At 40.9% G+C, this 7,788-nt stretch overlaps 1 long non-coding RNA gene across 1 annotated transcript; it reads right to left on the reverse strand.

Moving 5' to 3' along the window:
* Positions 1 to 3,691: 3,691 nt before the first annotated feature.
* On the reverse strand, positions 3,692 to 6,763 carry LOC136420507 (uncharacterized). Its single transcript, XR_010753226.1, has 3 exons — positions 6,247 to 6,763; positions 5,570 to 5,677; positions 3,692 to 4,854 (listed from the first exon to the last, which is right to left on the reverse strand). It is a non-coding gene; the product is annotated as an uncharacterized lncRNA (long non-coding RNA).
* Between the last annotated feature and the right edge of the window lie 1,025 nt (positions 6,764 to 7,788).

Raw genomic sequence — 7,788 nt, forward strand, 5'->3', positions numbered from 1 at the left:
AAATTATAAACTGGCACTATAAATATCCATGCATACTTGAACCAAGAGTTTATTTATCAGCTAGTACTTGCATGTCGAATGAAAAGCAAGAGGACATCGTGTTAGAATGTACCTGTACAAGTTGAACGTCGATGGCAGCTGAAATAAATAAATAAACCAAATGCAAGTACATTTCTTGCAAAGGGTCATTCTGTCAAAAGACACATTCCTAGGTACAAACATACGTTGCTAAATATGAACACAACGTCAATACATTAGCTGTTCTCTTTTACAGATATTCTTTTATGCGTAATGTTAGCTAATCGAAATAATTTTAATCATGACGCTCTACTGCGCGCGAGAACATCTGTATTCCTGTATTGTCTTTCCTACAAGATACAATTATAGCTATTCAAGCTCACAGATAGAACATCACAGTGGAATCTCCAACACAGCTAGTCTGCCTTCCTGAAATTTTATCGGCTCACCTCCGCTCGTGATGGTCCTCCCTGCCTATTTTTTTTTTTTCATTAGCTGGTTCCGGAAATCCTCCAGACTTATCGGGGTTGACTTCAAAAAGATGCGCTTCAAGCCTCGACTCGTTCTTGTTGAACTATTGTTACTACAGTCACGTCATTTGTATAGGCAGGAGCTGCTTTCAGAGTCAGCCCATTGTCTGTCGGTGCCAAGTCCTGCTTGTTACCATCCCTATTGGCCTTCTTTTCCCTTGTCTTCTTTAAACGTGGGCTGGATGCTACTTCTTTATCTGGGAATTCGGCTTTTGGTGTTGAACAGAAATCAAACCTCCGATTTCTAACATATCACAGCCAGGACTAGCTGGGGCATCACTTCTCTAATGTCTCTTTTGGAGCACCCAGATGCCACGTGTGCCTAGACTTAGGCCGGCTTGGCGACAACCCTATTTTCTTCAGTTATTTAGCAAAACGTTCTGCATGGTTAATAAGTTTCTGCAGTTTTGACATCCGCAATATTACACAGGGACTTTGATGACAAGTCTGACAACTGGCCATGTCCGCGTGAAGAAAACAGATATATAATTTTACTTTTCAATTAGATTGATGCAGTCGGACATAAGATTTCACATTAAAAATACTTACATCATTGAAATGAACAGTTGTATAACCAATGAAATTGTAGGTAAATGAGCAACTATTTTCAAACTATTTTCATATTGACAATTCCAATACGCTGGAGAATCACAGACTTGTTCCCCTTCCTGAGGTATCCATACCAATCAATGATGGATGCAGGGACAGGGTAGAGCTCGTAGTTGTGCAGGTGGGGAGTCAAGTAGTTGTCCAAAGGCACTTATGGCCTTCAGCTTTGGAGCTCTGTTATCATCACTGCGATCTTGCGCAGCATTGTATGTTGACCAGTCCCCGGGAAAAGTGGATCTGCGAGAGCCAATCAGCATCCTTCTTCTGTGCTCTTGGCACACTTTGTGATGGCATCTTGGATATCACTTGTTCCAAGTTGGATTTCACCTCTTTCAGAGCTGGTGGTGTCATCTTTTCGGGGCCTGTGTAATTTTCAATCATAAAACAGCTCCTGTGAGCCAGACTGAGTTTCCCAGCGTCAAGTTTTGCCAGATGAGGTAGTTTTAGTGACATGGCGCCAGCATAGTACCGGTACTTCATGATCCGGTTTTTTGGGACCTGTACCTAATCGATTATCACGGTACTGTACCGGTACACAGTACGTAGCACTAGTCCAAATGTGGTTAATGGATGCAGCAAGTGATTATGACACTACACCATTAAAATTCATAATACTTCCCTATTCTTCTGATGGCTCTCTCCGCATGGATTCTTATTCTGTCTATGTCTACGTCTGTGAGACTTCACTGACTGAATGTTCCTTTCTGGCCGAGGAATGGTGGGATCACTAAAGTTGCTTGTTTATTGTCCAGTATGCCCTGAATCAAAAACCTCTTATCAGCCATTACCGAATCACCTGGCTCAATCAAATCCTCCAACCCTGATTTACGTGTCCTTGTCAGAAAAAGAACCAGCATACAATGTGCTTACAAAAGATACAATACCGCATGGCGTAATCCCAATTAGACCCTTGCATGTTGTGTGGATTTTATACTGAGAGAATGTTTCAGAATTTAGAACCTTTGAGCTTGTAGTCTGTACCTCAAACTTTAGACAATCAATTACAATTCTTGTCATTGGGTAAGTCTTACGAAAACATTCAGGCATATTTCCATTCACAACAGTATGGAAAAGCCAAATTTGCAGACTACCCAGCATGAAATACAAATATAGTCGGTTGGGTGTCAGAAGGATGACGGCTGAGACAACAACGATTTACCGGTTTCGACCTTTTATTCAAAAGTCTTCATCAGAATGACAAAGAGTGGTACCGCACTTCCTTTTATAGCCTCTAGGTGTACTAAGTTCGGGGCAATCTACTCCCTGCTTTGCTCCGGTCAGGGCGCTCTAGGAAATAGCCAATCAGCTTACAGGATTTCGCTTTGCACTGGCTAAAACTGACCAATCAGAGCCTAGGAAACAAGCTGACTCAGCGATATTGCTTTGTAAAGGTCGGGTCGCTCCAGCAGGAAATACAAATAATTTTCCAAGGTATATCATAAGCAATAACCTACTTACAGATAACTGGGACAAACCAAATCTAGTCTGCCCGTCTAGCAAGACTTTTATTCCTTTAATGTACTGTAGGGTTCGTTTTCTTCTCCTGTGATATGCGGCCCTATTGTCAATACCCAGGAGAGCGCGATACGCTGTTCCGCCAGGTAAAAATCCTGAGCCGGCGGCTTGGTTGAGTCGGCACAACGACTCTCCGAGACCGCCGACTGCACCAGGAGTGCGCGGCGATACTTGCCCGTAACTCCCCTGCAGATCTGAATGTATCATTTTTGGGTAATGACATTTGGGTTGCTCGATGGGCCACTTCAACGGTATTTGTTGACATGAGGCGTCATTGTCTATAAACCATTTGTTTTGACAGTTTATAATCTATAACCTCATGAAGTAGTTCGGTGTCGTTACTCGTGGGCACGATATACTTACCCCGCGGTAGGTAAGTAGCTGCACCCAAAAAGACAACAGCGGAAGAGCCTCCGGGCAGCTCTCCTGAACCGCTTCCATCGTGTTGGAACTTGGCTTTTTGTGGAGTGGTGATATATACAAATGTATATGTAGCAAATAACTACAAGATGTCCATGAGTAGAACTTACCTCATCATCTGAGTAAGTAAACAAAAATTAATGTATTTGTAGCAAATAACTACAACACTGCACGAAAAGTGGAATTTACAACAATGGTAAATGTAATGTAAAGCTGTGTAAAGGTTACATTTACCAGAGATTTATCAGCATTTATCCATCGGTAAATGTGCAAATATACCACGCATTTACCCACAAGGTATAGCTGGTAATGTTTGCCTTATTTACCCATATTTACCAGGGTCGTGTAAATTATGCGTTTACCGAGATTTACCGTAGGGAGTATTTCTCACATATATTCAGTGCATTTACCGAGATTTACCGTGCGAAGCATTTCTCATATTTATCAAGCGCATTTACCGAGATTTACCATACCAAGGACTGCATTTTCACAGCTACATTTACCCATATTTACAGAGGATGTATACATGCCTTTACTAAATGATATATTTACCCTACTTTACCCAGATTTACTATGGACTATGAAACACAAACGCAGGGTTTTGGACAAAACTCAGCAATATTTATTGGATAAACATGGCAACATTGGCAGTTAACACAGATACACTGATTATTTGTCTTACATTAACAACACACATAAACCACAGTGATACATGCTAACTATTTACAAACAACGTTTATCAGTTAAAACATTATTCAGTTTATCAGCAGACACAATCTTGACATATCAGTCTCTATCATTCTGCACTGACAAACATACCCTTTCGGAAACTTTATACAAGAATGGTTTAACTATGACACATACTAGTATACATGTATCATATGTTTTGTGCAAAATTCTTAATATGTTGTCGCTGTTGTAGTTGTTTACAATGTTAACATGTCATATATGGAATCAAAATGTGCCAGTAAGATAAAGTTAGCAAAGCTATGCAAAAAAAACAGTAACATTGCAAGGAACTCGCGATGACACAAGTAAAAGAATTGAATGGGTCAAACCCAGCTCGGACATGTTGAAAGGGATTGTATTTGTCAATTTGGATGGCGATGTAAGTCAGCACCTCAATCAATCAAGGATGACTGCTTTACTTTTTTACATTCAGTGGGGTCTGCATTGTTCTTCACTTTGGCAACAGTGTCATGACTCATGTACTACTAGTTACATGTTTATCCAAGCAACACTGCATCATCATTCATGATCAATAAAATAAAGGTTTGGGAAATTCAGACATTCAAACTTTAACATTTCTGTATTCACAACAAGATTGGAGTGATACATGTGTATACAAGTAATCCATTTGGGGCAGAGTGAAGGACATAATGTATCATCACCATCATAATCCCAGCCAGGCAGGGTCATATTCACTGCTGTATAGAGCAATTGGACTGAAATACAAGTTGCTTTATATTCTACAGAGGCTATGAAGGCGTTAGTCACCCTTAGTCTAGCAGCCTAATCCATCAGATATGAAAATGAAGTTATTTGTGGTAAGAAAAAAACAGACATTGAGTTTCAGGCAAGGAAACTCCTGAGGTCTGGCCAAACTCTGAACACAGGTCGGTTTTATGTGCTGTAGAACTGCTCGTGTTTAACCTTCCTCTCCCCATTCTCATCTACATCAGAGTCCATTGCTGCATTCTTCTGTGTCTGCATGTTGTACCTCTTGGGTGAGGTTGGAGTCACTCTTGTGATGAGCCGGTTCCTACAAAATAAGAAATCATTGAACATCAATTTACATGGAAATCCGTCCTACAGTATATGGAAAGTATACTGATAAGTAGATCAATGAAAAAAAATACATGCATGATTAAGGAACAAGTCAAATGATTTGGTCATACCGTAACTATTGTGCCTCGTTATACAGTGCTAAACTTTCTTCCAACACTAAGGTATTCATAGATCAAGATCAAATTTGTGCCTCGTTCTTATCCTATCACAACTGCTAGCAACAAACAAGAGACAATGGAGAATCATGACTGCAAATATACTCAAGTGTAGGGGTGGATACCGGTTCGGCTTAATAAGGTCCAAGTCCTGGTCCAGAGATTTAGGTTCTGTCCTGTTGATCTTTTGTTTTATTAGACCAATATCAAGCATAAGAATTAACACTGACACGCACGACTATAAAAGTTTCTTGGTGAGAAGACTTTCAAGAATTTGAATGTTACACGTATTTTAAATGCCTTTTTTGTCAGAGGGGAGACTCAAAACTCTTTTCATCAAACAAAATAGAAAAATATACTTGTACTTTGTTCAGTTTTTTTTGGACTCAGGTTTTTGGCTTTCAGTTTTTTTTTACTTGGTTCTTGGATGTTATAAAGGTCTGAATAAGGTCCAGCGAACCAGTATCCATCCCTACTCAAGTGTGACAAATATGATGTTGATGAGTGTGCACTGTGCAGGACTGTAGTCAATACCTTTGAAGCCTGTGGCAGCACTTGAGGTACTCAGCGGCTTAACTTCTGGCAGTTGTTTGCTTTGTTCCCAACCATCCTCCTCATAACGGTGAACCCACTGCTGCTGTACTGGTATATAGAATAGGAAACAATGAAACAGATTTTAAAAAATTAAACTGAGAATCCTCAAATTTTATACATGTAGCTTAAATGTTCTACTTGAAATATAATATACTTATATAGTGACCAAAGCTTCAACTTAAGTGAATAACCGTTTGAAATTTTTAACTTTAACTTCACACTATTTCTTCTGTTGTGTCTTGTGATTTCTTTTTCATCTCATCCCATAGGTATTGACCCCATATGACCCTATCAGGGGCAAAGTTGAGGCTAGGGGAGGTCTCATGATCAGTCTATATTTCGAGTGTTTGCTGTTTCGTATCTTAAACCTGACACGAATACCTGTTAACCACTGACAAGTACGAACAAGTAAGTCAACTGACATTCGTGCCGGGTTTAATGCCAAGTACTAATTGATTATGAACAAGTTGAAAATTACAAATTTTCTAATGGGGAGGGGGGCAGATTAAGACATGTGTTTCTGGCGATGACATGTCAATAAATAAAACTAAGACAAGGTAACTGAACATATCTTTGATTTAAAACATTCTTAAGTGTATCAAGGTCTATTTTCTCACCTCATTGTTTGTACTCAGCGAGCCTTAGAGCAGTCCAAAATAAAATGCACACAGCCAGCCGTGTCCGGTGCAAGGAGGGAGGGGGGCGACCAAACTCACATCGCTGATACGTCAGTCACCATAGTTTTCCGAACGTTTGAGTTTAAGCCATAGTCCTCCTCGACTCATAAGCCTCTCCCAGATCGATGGTCCACCAATGTAGACTGTGGTGGACCCATTTATAGCGCCGAGAGGCGCGTAACGCCCTGTATTCATCTCTACTGTGGACCCCGGACCTGCCCGGACCAACGGTTTTCTGAATAATGCCGCCCACTCAGTGCGCATGCGTAATCCAACAGACCAATCAGAGGACAGTATTGTAATGACCTATAGGATGTTGACCTGCAGGTCAGAAATTGACCTTTCTGGTTTTTTAGAAACTTTATCTGTACTGTGACAGTCAAACTGAAGATCAGGACCTTCCTCCTGGGTTCGATTCACGTTTTCCTCAAAGTTTCTGTTTTCATCTTGTTCCCCCATTTACTTGCTTGTCTTACATTGTGTAATTATGAGTTATTGTGATCAGAAACTATTAACTTTGTTATAAGTAACAGTTACATTTAGATCATAACATTTGTGTATACTACATGGATTTGGAGACTTTCTTTATATTTGATTATTCTTTGTAGATATAAAGTTCATCAAAGTAGGGTCTAAGACTTAATGAGAATATTTAACGTTAAATGAGATAGAGGAAAACCATTTGCCTCATAGTAAATCCATGAACAGACATGTATTAACAAACAAATTCATAGTTGTAACTCATGATCTCAGTAGGTGGTGGGGGTTGGGGTGGGCTGTATACACTGTGAGTACACTTGTATAGCTTCTTATCTTGTGTGTATGTGTTATAATGAGTCAATTGTAAGTTGTTGTCCATAGGCACATGTAACTAACTGCAGGAAAGGACTGACAGACAATTGGTACCACAATATACCATGTGACTATTCTAGCTTATTTGGGTTTATATGCAAAGCGATTCCCCCGCCCTGAGTTATCTCTGTTATCTAAGAGTGGTGGGGTGTTATATGCACTCCAAGTCCCCCGCCCTGTGTATCTGTTATCGAAGGGCGGGGAGGGATGTTATATGCACTCCAAGTCCCCCGCCCTGTGATATCTGTTATCGAAGGGCGGGGAGGGATTTTATATGCACTCCAAGTCCCCCGCCCTGTGATATCTGTTATCGAAGGGCGGGGAGGGATGTTATATGCACTCCAAGTCCCCCGCCCTGTGATATCTGTTATCGAAGGGCGGGGAGGGATGTTATATGCACTCCAAGTCCCCCGCCCTGTGATATCTGTTATCGAAGGGCGGGGAGGGATGTTATATGCACTCCAAGTCCCCCGCCCTGTGATATCTATTATCGAAGGGCGGGGAGGGATTTTATATGCACTCCAAGTCCTCCGCCCTGTGATATCTGTTATCGAAGGGCGGGGAGGGATGTTATATGCACTCCAAGTCCCCCGCCCTGTGATATCTGTTATCGAAGGGCGGGGAGGAATG

Source organism: Branchiostoma lanceolatum, chromosome 15 (assembly GCF_035083965.1).
Source record: "Branchiostoma lanceolatum isolate klBraLanc5 chromosome 15, klBraLanc5.hap2, whole genome shotgun sequence".
Taxonomy (NCBI): domain Eukaryota; kingdom Metazoa; phylum Chordata; class Leptocardii; order Amphioxiformes; family Branchiostomatidae; genus Branchiostoma; species Branchiostoma lanceolatum.